This window comes from Chinchilla lanigera, unplaced genomic scaffold, assembly GCF_000276665.1.
Source record: "Chinchilla lanigera isolate Chin_1 unplaced genomic scaffold, ChiLan1.0 scaffold00066, whole genome shotgun sequence".
Taxonomy (NCBI): domain Eukaryota; kingdom Metazoa; phylum Chordata; class Mammalia; order Rodentia; family Chinchillidae; genus Chinchilla; species Chinchilla lanigera.
The window spans coordinates 12,670,459-12,684,662 of NW_004955467.1; the positions used below are offsets into that span (position 1 = coordinate 12,670,459).

Below are 14,204 nucleotides of genomic sequence, written 5' to 3' on the forward strand. Positions count from 1 at the left end.
ATATATATATTTCCTCTGTGAAGAAAATCCTGCTGTGAAGTTGCTTAAATTTTGTAATAACTGACAGGGTACTTTTTCTGTTCTATAGGTACTAATCTCAGCAGTAACAGTCACTCTAAAGAATAGCGGTATATTTTCATCAGTGTCAAAGGATGGTTAAAGTCTTTGAAGTTTAACAGATTTGAAACTATGTTAGTGGCAAATCTATTAATTTGTTTTATTATAGTAATAATTTCATATATTTGTTTCATAATATGTTACATACTATATATATATACAATAAAACTTATTTTAAAAGAATTTTAATAGATACATTTAGCTATTTAATGTTTTATGTTATGTTGTGTAGAGTTTAGGTAAGTATGGTGGTAGACTTTAAGAATTTTTAAAAACTGTAATTTAGTATTTTTATTTACAGTTACTTAATTGCTGTTGAAAAAATTCAAAATGTTTTAATTCTGCTCTTGATAATTACCTGAATTATAACATGATGAGAGTATACAGACATTAAGATAGGACATGTTGGGTTGGGGTGGGGTGCAGCTCAGCAAGAGTGCTTGCATAGCATGTGTGAGGCCCTGGGTTTAATTCCCAGCACTACAGAAAAAAAGTGTATGTGATGGGAAGACATGTTTGTAAAGTTATTGGCAATGTGAAAATTCTCCTGAGTTATGTCTAAATAATTCAGTTTTGCTACTTTTAAGGTCCTGTTTTCCATGTGCGTTGTCAGGAACACAGAGATGCTTATAACATGGTCCCTGCCATATGGAGCTCACACTCTGTTGGAGGAAATAGGCCATTAACAAATGACTTCAGGCTATAGATACAGTAATATAATTTCTTTATATATAAGGTACAAAAGAAACTAACTTGGGCTAATAGAGAAAGGATTAGAGGTGGTTAATATCGGAGTAGTGTTGTAAAGGATAAGTAGATGTTTATCTCATGGAGTTAGGAAAGCAGATATTTTATGCTTCTCAACTGTGAAACTGAACTCTGAATCCTTGTGATAATTTCTAGGGTTTAATTTGAGGTTCATAATTTACAGTTGTAAACACAAATAGACAAGCATGCTTGTGCATTTATGTATTTAAGTAAAACATCTGTTTGGGAAAGTCTTCCTAGGAGGGCAGCAGTCCATGTGAATAAAATCTTAGATCTTAGCTTTTCTTTTTTAAAGGTATTATCTTTATGGGCTGGGGATAAAGCTCAGCAGCACAAGCGCCTGCCTGGCAAGCACAAGGTCCTGAGTTCGATTTCCAGTGCCAAAAAAAAATAAAAGTATTATCCTTTGAAGCCATATATCTTTGACTTTATACAGAACAGAATTAATGCATAACTTTTAAGACCTGTTAGATTGGCTGGGAGTGGTGGTACACACTGGTAGTCCTTGCACTCGGGAGGCTGATGCAGGAGAATCACCATGTGTTCTAGGCCAGTCTGAACTACATAGTGAGACCCTGTCTTAAAAACAAAAGCAAACCCATTAGATTATGAGGTGTTCTTCACAAAATGTATGATAGAATCTTGATTACATGGATAGTTTACAAAGGCTAGAAGGTAGAAAATTTTCAACTTTGTTAGAAAAAGGTTGAGAATAAATTACCGTTTTTTAAGATCTGTTATCAAAAATTGATCTCAGCAATTGCAAAACTCATAAACTCTCGAAGTCGGTGTTTTTTTTTTTGTTTTTGTGGCAGAGTCTCACTGTGTAGTTCAGCCTGTCCTTGAACTTACTGTGTAGCCCAGTCTGATTTGGAACTTTTGGTGATCCTCCTGCCTCAGCCTCTCAAGTGCTAGAATTATAGGCGTGCATCAGCATGGTACTCTTGTACATTGCCAATAATATTATAAATATGTTTTGAGAATTTTAGAAAGTAATTAGACAAGAGTTATGAAATATTTTTACTTTTTTAAACTTCAATGGCAGACTTCTAGGCTATTATATAAGTAATGCAGACAGTATTGATGTTAATTACAATTTTATTTGTGATTTTGAAATATTTACTATAATCAAAATGACTAAGAATGGGAAAGGAAAGTAACTGCTCCACAGAACCAACATACATAATGTAAGAAATCACATAAAAACAAAATTGGCTGGGCATGATGATGCACAGCCAGCACTTGGGAGGCTGGAACGGGAGGATTGCTGTAAGTTCGAGGCCAGTCTGGGCTACATAGTGAGTTCAAGACCAGTCTGAATTGCATAGTGAGACCCTGTCTCAAAAAATAAAAACAAACAAACAAACAAAAAAAATTGCATGAAGGTATAAAAAGCCTAATTTAAACAGACTAATTTAAATTTTTGCTTTACATTGAACTTTTTTAGTACATCTTATCACTTAAGAGCACCTGTAACTCAGTGCTGTATGACCATAACATTGCTTAATTGTGAATCAAGTTTTTAGGAGTGTAGAGAAGTTTAGTGTTAATGCTTGTGAGATACTTGAAGTAGTGGGGGTGTGGCCTAGTGGTAGAGCACTTGCCTATTATGTTCAAGGCCCTGGATTCAGTACTATAACATATGTAACACACAGGGGAGAGGAGGAAACCAGCAGAGACCACCAGGCTTGTGTAAAGGCAGCATGGCCTGGAATCTATTGTGCCTGGGTGGAGGCAGAGAGTGCAATAAGACAGTCTGCAACAAACAAAGATAAGTGTGTCCCTTTTTACAGGGATGGAGAGAAGGCAGGGGACATTAGGAGAGAAGATCCCAATAAAAATTGTGGTTAAAGTTTTCTGGCAGTCCTGTATCTCAGTGGGCAAAGTTCTTGAAGTGCCCGGTGTAAATTTTGGGATGTCTCCATATGTCCTGGAACCAGCAAAATTCCTTGTCCTATCTTATCTCCTTTCCTGTGCTTGACAACTTTGGTACAGAGCTGAGTTCCCTCCTGAGAGCTGAGTTTACTGCAGAGAGTAGTGCTTCTGCTGGCAAACAGTCTGGGGACTAGGACAGTTATGTCCGATTAGAGCCTTACAAATACCCCACAACCACCATAAAAACAAAACACAAAGTCCTGGGACAGTCCTCCTGTTGTAAATAATAAGCACATATTGATCTTGCTATACAGTTTGCTTTGAGGAGTGAGGAACCTCAGAGGAGATGTTTTTTATGACTGGTAAATCGGACACCTACTGCAGTGGCTGAGAGCGGAGCCTCTGCGTCTTTTCTTTATGGAGTTTATCTTTGCCTGTGTCAGAAGGGAGAGGTCGAAGGTAGTGGTAGCGTGTACAGCCTGTTCGTTTTCAGCGGTGCGTTTCCCCCAGCAGTCTTCCTGGGCATAGGTATGAGTGTCTAAATCTGGGGTTGCAGCAGCTGGAACTGCTTGGAAGCCTATGTTATGTGATAGATACCTGGAAGCAACTTGAAGGAGATTGGAAATAGGCTCATGTAAACAAGTATATTAATAGCATAAAAGCTGTTTTAAAGGTTGAACTTTTCCACACTAACAGATGCCTTAAAACATTTTATGGACTGACAGGCATGGTGGTGCACGCCTGTAATCCCAGCACTTGGGAGGCCGTGGCAGGAGGATCACTGTGAGTTCAAAGCCAGCCTGGGGTACATAGTAAGTTCAAGGGCAGTCTGAAGTACATAGTGAGACCCTATCCCTTTTTTTTTTTTTTGAGACTTTATCTCAAAAAAATTTAAAAAAAAAAAACGATTTATTAGTGTTCTGCTTCTTCAAAATTATTACACTGGCATAAATTTTGAGTGGCAGTCTCCTTTCATAGCACTAGGGATACAAAATTAAATTCTTGTTTCTGTGGATATTAGGAAAACTGACTTCCTAAGCTTTGCATTTTTCTTTTGAAGTTCTTGTCTAATGTATTTTTTTTTTTGTCTCAGGCAGGGTCTTACTATGGAGTTCAGTCAGGCTGGCCTTGAATTCATGGAGATCCTCCTGCCTCAGCCTACCAAGTGATGGGATTACTGTACAGCACCACACTTGACTTGTTGTTTTTTAAAATTCAAAACAATCCACACCTTTAATGCTGTAGTTGATTATTATAGGAATTTTTAAAGCCAGCTACTTGGGAGGCAGGGGAAGGAGGACTGCGAGTTCAAGGCCAGTCTGGGCAACTTCATGAAACACCTTCTCAAAATAAAAAAATTTTTTTTTTTTTTTGGTTTTTCTCCGGTACCGGGAACCAAACTAATGACCTTGCGCTTGCCAGGCAGGCGCTTTGCTGCTGAGCTAAATCCCCAGCCCCTCAAAATAAAATTAAAAAGAGCTGGGATATAGTTCAGTGCCCCCTGAGTTCAATCCCTGATACTGCCAAAAAAAATGATAATAATAATAGTAATAATTTAGCATATGTCAGTGAAATACAACAGGCATTATATGTCAAGTATTTAAAAAGTGCTTATAAAGAAACTTTTATTGAATCAGGCCTTGTTCAAAAAAGTAAAATGTGCGGTGCACACAGGCACAGTCACTTCTATGAGACTTACTGTAAATGCATGACCTTAGTCCAATCGTGAGAAAACTCCATGCAGACCTAAACTGAGGAGCGTGACACCAAGTTACTGGGCGGTATTAATATTAAACGTGTCACGGTGTGTGAAAGACAGAGAGCTTAGGGACATACAGACTGCTAAGGAGACATGATGAGACATGACTTCACAATGCGGAATCTTCAGTTGGATTTGAACCTTAAAAAGGCTTTATTGATAAAATTAGCAAAATGAGGTCTGTAATTAGTTGTAGATTGCCTAATTAGCCAATTTTGATAATTACATTATGGTTATGTAAATTGTAACATAAGGGAAGATGGATAAAGGGCCTTTAGGAGTGCCCTGCAACTTTTTTCTGAATCTGGAATTGTTTTTGTTGTTGTTTTGAGACAAGGTCTCACATTGTAGTTCATGCTGGCCTTGAACTCCCTAAGTAGCACATGCTGGCCTTGAATTTGAGGCTGTTCTCCTGCTTCGGCTTCCCAAGTGCTAGCACCATGCCTGTCTGAAATTACTTTAAAATGTAAACAAAGGAGACATAAGTTTATTTCTTATTGATGAAATATCAGGATAAGTTTGTGAGGTGAAGGATATGTTAATTAGCTTGGTTCAACCATTTGCAGCGCATACATATACCAAAACATCACGTTAGGGCTGGGGACATAGCTCAGTGATAGTGTGTGTCTAGCATGAGTAAAGCCCTAGGTTTGATCTCTAGCACTATGAAAACAAAACCAGTTATGTTGTATACTATACATATGTGTAATTTTGTCCATTGTACCATAAGAAAATAAGAAAAAAGATATGTTTATAAAGTCACTGGTTAGATCATTTGGGAAGAGAAAGAATATGACTGTTAGCTCAAACAATATAACTAATTTTAGGGCAATAAGAAAGCACTATACTTATTTTTTAGTAAAGTAAAGCAGTTTGCTTCAGGCAAAATGATTATTTACAGCCTCTAGCACTTTACCAGTAGCAGCTGATGCTGTGAAAGGTACCGCGCATTGGAATGGCTGTTTTGAAGCTTGAATTTCTTGCTTGCATTCTCAAGCAAAGACCTAATAGTTCCCTGGCATAAGATTAAGGTATTAGTCATCCAGCTCTCCTGGATTGCATCCTGGGTCCTGTCAAGCCTTTGCAAAGAGCAGAAAGCCGCTCCTCCTTTTCTTCTTGTCATTCTGGTTAGGAAAATAGGCACTGAAACACCAGCTGGGGAAGTTGCGCTTTGCAGTGGACCAAGTATGGGTTTCTAGGCTCTGTGCTGACACACCCGAAGATACTAACACAGGGTGACCTGTGTTATCTGTCAGGATTTTAAGAGAAGCAGCAGTACTCAGCTTATGTTGAAACTATTTGGCTACTACCGTAGCTCAAGATTGTTCGGTTTCACTATTGCTCCTTTTGTTGCTTATTTTCCTGATCCCTGGGACTCTCCTATATACTGTTTTCTAACTCAATTCCATTATTGTCAGAGAATATACTTTATATGATTTTGAGCCCCCCTTTTTTTTTTTTTGATCCCTTTCAATTTTTGAGATGTTTTATAGCTTCGCCTTTCATTTATCTTGGTAAATAAATCATATGCACCTGTAAAGAAAATTTATTTTGCAGTTATTGTAGTAATCTTTAAATGTCAGTGACATCAGTGCTGTTGATTGTTTAGTATTTTCTGTAGTTTTTTTCTTTTATGCCTAGTTTTATCAATTCTTTTTTTTTTTCTTCTTTTTTTTTTTTTGGTACCAGGAATCAAACTCTGGACCTTGTGCTTGCCAGGCAGGCGCTTGTACCACTGAGCTATATCCCTGGCCTTATCAGTTCTTTAAAGGTGGATATTAGCATCTATAATTTTTCAATAGAAGTTTTGCTTTTAATTCTGTCAATTTTTGCCTCATGTTTAGCCACCATTATTATGCATATATTTGTATTTATGACTTATTATTTGTCCTTTTATCATCTTAAAGTGATCGTTTTCATATCAGGTGATACTCTTTATCTTGAAGTCTATTTTATTGGATATTTTGGTTTTTGGTTTTTGGTCCTTTTTTTTGAGACAAGGTTTCACTAAGCAGTTCAGGCTGGCCTTGAACTCACTTTGTAGCCTAGGCTGGTCTTGAACTCAGAGCAGTCCTGCCTCAGCCTCCCAAGTGCTCGCGTTATAGGCGTGTGCTACCATGACCAGTTTATTTTATTGGATATTAAAGAAATGCTAGTAGCCTTCTTAATTCTTCTTTTTATTTTATTTTATTTTTAATTATTATTATTTATGTGTATATCTTTTCTATTTATTTGCTTTCAGCTTTATTGTGACCTTATATTTAAAGTCTGTCCCTTATTGGCACCATATAGTGGGGTCTTGCTTTTTTACCTTTGCCTTTTCATTAGTTTTTAAAAATATTTAATTATTTTTATGATGAAGGTTACTTTTTTAACTATTTGTCCTCTCTTATTCCTGCCCATGTTCTATTTTTCTTGCCTTCTTTTAGATAATTTAAATATTTACTGTTCCTTTTTAATTTATCTACTGATTTTTTTTCCCCAGTCCTAAAGATTGAACCCAGGGCCATGAACATACTAGCCAAGTGCTGTACCGCTGAGCTATATCCCCAGTCTTATCTCTTGACTTCTGTTTGTTTTCACTGGATCTCTTTGTATTATTGTTTAGTGGTTGATCTAGGGCAGCGGTGGTGAACCTGTGGCACATGTTACTTTTCTTGTAAGAGAAAAGATGTTCATGTCTGAGTTGTATTCAGGTTTAATTACAGTGTTGGCACTGCAATAAATAAGTAGGTTTGGGGTTGCCATTTGGGCACTTGGTCTCTAAAAGGTTCACCATCACTGACCTGGGGCAATGTTCTTCAACCTAAGCACTGTTGACACTTTGGGCTAGATAATTCTTTGCCACAGACATTTTCTAGTAAATTGTAAATTGTAGGCTGTTTAGCTGTATCCCTGGCCTCAACTCACTCAGTGCCAGTATTTCTCCAGTTTTGACAGCCAAAAATATTTCCAGATATTTCTGTATTCTCATGGGGAGAAAATCTTCCCTGGTTGAGAACTACTGCTCTGGGCATTTCTTTGTCTATCCATTTATCACCCACACATACCCCCCATAGACACACATACACACACTTTTTATAGTGCACTTGTAATCTATTGTCACCAGTCTGTTGTTCTTTGTCATTGAATATGTAAAACCCAAGTAACAACAGGTTCTTTTAACACTTCCACCACTGACCTTCATTATAGTTGTCATACTGTGTATTATATCTGCATACATTGAAAGCCCCACCAATGTTTTAGTTTTTGCTTTTAACAGTCATACATATTTTAACACATTTATGAGAAAAAAAATTATATTTACTTGGATAATTCTGTTTTTGCTGTTCTTCATTCTTTTTGATTTTATTTTATTTTTTGTCTTTTTGAGATAGGGTCTTGCTATGCAGTTTGGGCTGGTCTTGAGCTCACTTTGTAGACCAGGTTGGTCTTGAATTTGCAATGATCCTCCTGCCTCAGCCTCCCGAGTGCTGGGATTATAGGCATGCGCCATCATGCCCGACCTGTTCTTCATTCTGATTTTCCTCTGGTATCATTTTTCTTCTCTTTGGTATTTCGTACAGAGAAAATCTGCTGGTAACAGATCTTCTTTATCTAAGTATTTCTTTATTTTATATTTTTGTTTGTTTGTTTTAAAACAGGGTCATGTCTTGCTGTGTCTTTCAGGCTGGACTTGAACTCACTGTGTAGTCCAGGCTGGCCTTTGAACTTGTGGTGATCCTCTTGCCTCAGCCTCTGGAGTTCTGGGATTATAGGCATGTGCCACCATGCCTGGCAAGAATATATTTGTTGATTGTAGGAATTTGAGTGACAGTTTCTCCTTTTCTCCCAGCACTTTGAAGATGTTCAAGTCAGGGGCTGGAGATTTAGCTCAGTGGCACAGTGCCTGCCTGGCAAGTGTGAGGTCATGAGTTCAATTCCCGGAACCGGAAAAAAACAGACAAACAAACAAAAAAATAAAGATGTTCAAATGTATTCTTGGCTTCTGTGGTTTCTGATGTGAAATCTGGAGTTCGTGGATTTTCCCCCTGTATGTAGTGTAATCATTTTTCTGTAATTGCTTTCAAGAATGTTTCTGTCTTAAAAATATTTTAAAAGTTGTGTTAAATACACATAACCTGAAATTTACCATCTTAAACTAGAGTATATATAGTTCAGTAGTATTAAGTATATTTACATTCTATGGTCATTGTCCACACTTTTTATCATGCAAAAGTATAACTTTCATATGTGTTAAATAACAGTTCTCCTTTCTCCTGCCCACAGCCCTGACATCCACCATTCTACTTTCTGTTTCTGTCAATTTGACTGCTTCAGATACTCCATATAAATAGACTCGTCTTACATTTGTCTTTTGGCAATTGGTGTATTTTATCATGTTCTTGTCAAGGTTCATTTTTTAGCATGCGACACAATTTTCCTTTAAAGGTCGACTATCCCTATACCTGATCTCAATACCACTTAGATGTGTCTTTACCCCCTGTGGACATTTGGATTGCTTCTGTCCCTTGGCTGTTGTGGCAGAATGCTGCTGTTACTATTGGAGACCACATACCTCTCCACAACTGTTTTCATTTCCTCTAGATGTAGATATATACCCAGAATTAGAACTGTGGGATCATATGCTGGAGTTTTGGTGTATTTTTTTTGTTGTTGCTGGGGATCAAATCCCAGGGTCTTGTACATGCTAAGCAAGCACTGTAACATTGAATGACACTCCAGCTGGTAATTCTGGTATTTTCCGATGTTTTGAGGAACTGCCATACCATTTTCCATAGTGACTGGACCATTTTACATTCCCACCAGTAGTGCTCAGGGTTCTGCTTTTTTCCACATCCTTACCAGTGCTTGTCAGTTTGTCTTTTTGATAATGGCCATCCTAACAAGTATGAGAGCATTAAGACTTATTCTTTGTGTTACTGTTCATGGTTTGATTATGATGTGTCTAGATATGATTTTCTTACTGTGTGGAGTTCATTAATTGTGAATGCATCAATGTAAGTGTTTCATAAAACTAGGAAACCTCTTGACCATACTTTTTTCAAATCTTTTTCTTAGTTTTACTCTCTCCTTCTTAGACTTAAATGATATATATACTAGACCTTTTGCTACTATACCACAGCTTTCCCTAGTCTGTTTTTTTCTTTTCAGTCTTTTTTCTGTCTTCACATTGGACAATTTCTACTGATCTATAAGTTTGCTAACTTTCTGCTGCCATTTTCAAACTGCTTTTGAGTCTCTGGAGTAAATTTTTATTACATACATTGTATTTTTCAGTTTTGTAATTTTTGCTCTCTTTTTTTATAATTTATCTGATGAAAATTTCTGTCTTTTCAGTTTATGTTCCCTGAAATCTTGGGGCATAGTTATACTTACTTGATACTTTAAGTCTTAGGTAAATCCAATATCCGAGTCATCTTTGGGTTTGGAATCTGTTAGTTGTCTTTAATCTTGAGAAATGGTTGCATTTTCCTGGTTCTTTTTTGAGACAGGTTCTCTCCATGTAGAGCAGGATGGCTTTGAAGTCATAGCTATCCTCCTGCCTCATCCTCCTAAGTGCTGAAATTACAGGAAAGTGCCACAATGCTTAGCTTCCAGACTCTTCTTAAATGAAATAATTTTGGGTTGTGTATGAAACAGCTTGATATAGTCTGTTATGCTAAGTAGACTCTGGATGCTGTGTAAACCTCTGGAAAAATTTGAATCTTTTATAGGTTTAAGCTGCAAGTTCTCTTTCATTGTCCATGTTTAAATAATCCTTCAGTGTTTAAACTTGGGATGGGACTGCCATGTTTGAGTAGCTCAAAAGAGCCCAAGGCCAGTATGAATTCATAAGCAGAACTAGGTGGTCTTTTTTCCTGGCTGTCTTTGCCCTGGAATTTTCCCTCACTCTCTAGTCCCAAGGGACTCCTTTTCACAGCTTACATGGCTAGTAAGATGGAGTTTTTGCCATCTGTAAGATCACTATGGCAGTTCTGCCTTTTGCCTGGAGTCCACCCTTGGGTCAAAGCTGAAAGAAGGAAAAAAAGTTGGGAAATTCATCTGGTGTGTTTACTTGTTCAGATTTTGATTCCCTCCAGAATTAATTTTTTTTTTTATTTTTCAGCTCCTTAGATAATTATTTTTTGTACTTTTTTAGCTATCATCAGCTAAAGTAGGATGAGATGGGTTGTTAACAGTTAGAACAGAACTGAAACCTCTAGTCTTAGTATTTCTTTCTGAGCCTGGGATCTTTTACAAATGTGATTAGGGGTTTATTTCCAAGAGGTTATATTTAAGGATACATTAGTAATCTCACCAGAGAGGTTGTTTTTATTGATAAAAAGGTACAGTTTATCAAGATTTTTTAATTTTATGAATCAAAACTATTAGTAAAGTAGATGAGAAAATAATTGGAAACTCAGAATTCAGTTAAGTCAGAGTCATAGTGGAAATTTAAACGCATCTCTTAGCTTTGATAGATTAGAAAATTTAAAAAAGAAAACTCAGTGCTCTTCCTTTAATGGTTAATTGCATACAGATACAGGTTTGTCCTCATTCTTTTCAGATGTCTGACAAAACATTTAAGATCAAGTTAAAACTAAACAAAAAAGTAGGCCACATAGAAAATACCATATTCTCTGAAGTGTGTCTGTGTGCATCGTGGACGACAGTCAAACGAAGGCGGAAGTTTGGATATTACTTTTATTTTCATTCTTGAAGTCACACATTTTTCCAGTTCATGTGCTGGGCCTACTTGAGGGAGTAATTGCATCTGGCAGGGGGTAAATCATGCAGAGCGCCGAGGCAAACTGGTTTCTCTTAAGTCTGCTCCTTTTAAAAAGAATTCCTAATAAATAAATAAATAAATAAAAAATAAAAAGAATTCCTCAGCCAGGCATTGTGTAATCCCAGCACCCTGAGAGCCTGAGGCAAGAGGATTGCAGGTGAGTGTCTAACCTGGGCAGTTTAGGGACTTGGCGAGACCCTACCTCAAAATAAAAAACTAAAGTGGCTGGAAATGTAACTCAGGGTGAAGGAAAGCTCTGGGTTCACTCCCGACTATCCAAAAAAACACAAAACAGCAATAACAAACAACTTGGGTGTGGACTTCACTTTTTTGTTGTTGTTGTTGTTTCTTCCCCCCAGTACTGGGAATTGAACTCACGACTTCGTGCTTGCCAGGCAGGTGCTGTGCCACTGAGCTAAATCCCCAGCCCCTGGACTTCACTTTCATAGTCATTTTCTTAAGCGGGTCAGAAGCAGATGGTGTTTAATTTGCCTAAAAATACAGTTCAAAGTAACATCTCCTTTTGGCCAGCCCTTATACTACTGGCTCCTTAATATCAGACTCAGAGTGAACTTATTACTGTGTTTATTTTGGAGACTAAATGAAGAGTCAAGGGAAAGCTTGGAAATCTCCTGAGTCCCACTCTGTTTGAAATGTTAAGGCCTCCCAGTAAATTCCTGCTGAAGGTGGTTTATTTTTTAATTATTCAAGTTTGGTTTGTTGCACAGCTCAGGTTCGTTGGTTTAGTACTTGAAGTGAAGATGTCAGGCACATTCTTAAACAATTAAAGAGACTACTACAAGGACAATGTTTGGGGTTAATGGTGCTAGACACTCATCAGGTACGGTCTTCTCAGATAGGGCTGTATGAGAGGAGTAATGTATATTTTCACTTTGGAGCAACTCAGGACAAATCCATGACCCACTTTTTAATTTTTTCATTGTGGTATTATTGAAGTATTAAACTCAATTTAAAGAGCTAAGCCAGAAATTCATCTTACTGCTGGGTAGGGTGGTGTATTCCTATAATCCACACTGCTCAGGAGGCTGAAGCCAACCTGGGCGATTCAATGAGATCCTGTCTCAAAATAAAAATGTAAAAAAAAAAAGGGGTTGAGGATGTAGATCAGTGGTAGAGTGCCCCTGGATTCAATATTCAGTATTACTACCAAAAAAAAAAAAAAAAAGAAAGAAAAAAGAAGGAGGAAGAAGGAAGAAAGGAAGGAAGGAAGGAAGGAAGGAAATTAATTAACTTACCCTAATCCTAAGACTTATTCTGTATACCTTGGGCAGCTATTAACAACCGAGCAAGGTGGTATACACCTGTCTTGGAGGCTGAGGCAGGAGGATTGCAAGATGGACTCTAGCCTTGACTGTTTAGAGACCTATCAAGACCCTATCTCAAAATAAAAAAGGGCTGGGAGGCTGAGTATGGTGGTACACTCGTGTAATCCCAGCACTCAGGAGGCTGAGGCAGGAAGAGTACTGTGATTTCAAGGCCAGCCTGGGCTACATAGTGAGCTCAAGGCCAGCCTGAATTACAGAGCGAGACCCTGTCTCAAAAAAAAAAAAAAAAAAGAAAGAAAGAAAGAATGGATTATAGTTTCTTAAACCTTAATGAACATTAAAATAATATAGCGGACTTGTTAAAATAGAAATGTTGGGCCCCATCGGTACGTCTGAGGTAGGCTTGAGAATAAGACTAGCCTAGGACCACACTTTGAGAGCCAGTGGTGCACACCATCATTTTAAGTGGTCCTCTGATTATTACTGTCTTTATTCTAATGAATTCAAATGTTTTATGCCATGATTTTTGACCCAAGTATTTTCCCCAAGTTATTTTACAATCTTTAATTTCACTTTTTAAACTTGTACCAAAAAAAATAAATAAAACTGTACCAAAAAACTGTATAAGTAATGCATACTCCTTAAATAAAAATCAGGGTACCCACACCTTGGGAGGCTGAGGGAGGAGGATCACTGAGTTCGAGGCCAGTCGAGGCTGTGTAGTATATTCAAGGCCAGTCTAAACTACATAGAGAAAGCTTATCTCAAAAAAGAAAAAATTTAGGGTAAAGATAAACTAAAAGAAGCATTAGTTATAAGGTATTTCTGGGATATTTTAGTATATATCCTTCCAGTTTCTTGATAGACACACAAAACTTGCATGTTTATGGTATGTATCGACATGAATACACACATACCCACTTGTACACATATACATATACAAGTATATACTGCAAAAATGAGGTAATGTTACAAATTTCTTCATTGTTGGATCCTTAAGAGTTTGTTTCAGTTTTTCATTATGAAAAATAACACTAGACGCTGGGCATGGTGGTGCACACCTGTAATCCTAGCACATGGAAAGCTGATCACGTGAGTTCCAGGATATTCTGGGCTACATAGTAAGGTCAAGGCTAGTATGAACTACATAGTGAGACCCTGTCTTGAAAAAAAAAAAAAACTCCAGCCAGGTGAGATGGCACACACCTCTAATCCCAGGAGGGTAAGGTTGGATTGCAAGTTCAAGGCCAGTCTGAGCAATTTAATGGGACTATAAGTAAGAAAAAATAAAAAAGAAAAGAGGGTGGTGGTGATGTAGCTCAGTAGTAGAGCACTTGTCTAGCATGCACAGAGCTCTAGGTTCAATTCCTAGTATTGCAGGAAAAGAGATAACAATCCACTGAGGTTCTTAACCCTTTTATGCCAAAGATTGTAGTTTTTTGAGTTTTTGCATGAAATTTGTGTATGTTATCTAGAAAATTTCAAGGAACAAGAATTTAAAGAAAAAAAACACATGTGTTCCAAAAATGGAACATGAGGGATTGAGGGGTTAATACATGTGTTTATGTGTATTTGCCCAGTTATTCCCTCCCTCCCTCCCTCCTTCCCTCCCTCCCTGCTTCCCTCC

General features: G+C 37.5%; 1 protein-coding gene across 1 annotated transcript in view; it reads left to right on the forward strand.

The window, feature by feature from the left end:
- The window catches only part of Ankfy1 (ankyrin repeat and FYVE domain containing 1), a gene marked incomplete in the record, with an annotated part of 90,477 nt that overhangs the window by 26,389 nt on the left and 49,884 nt on the right, over positions 1-14,204 (forward strand).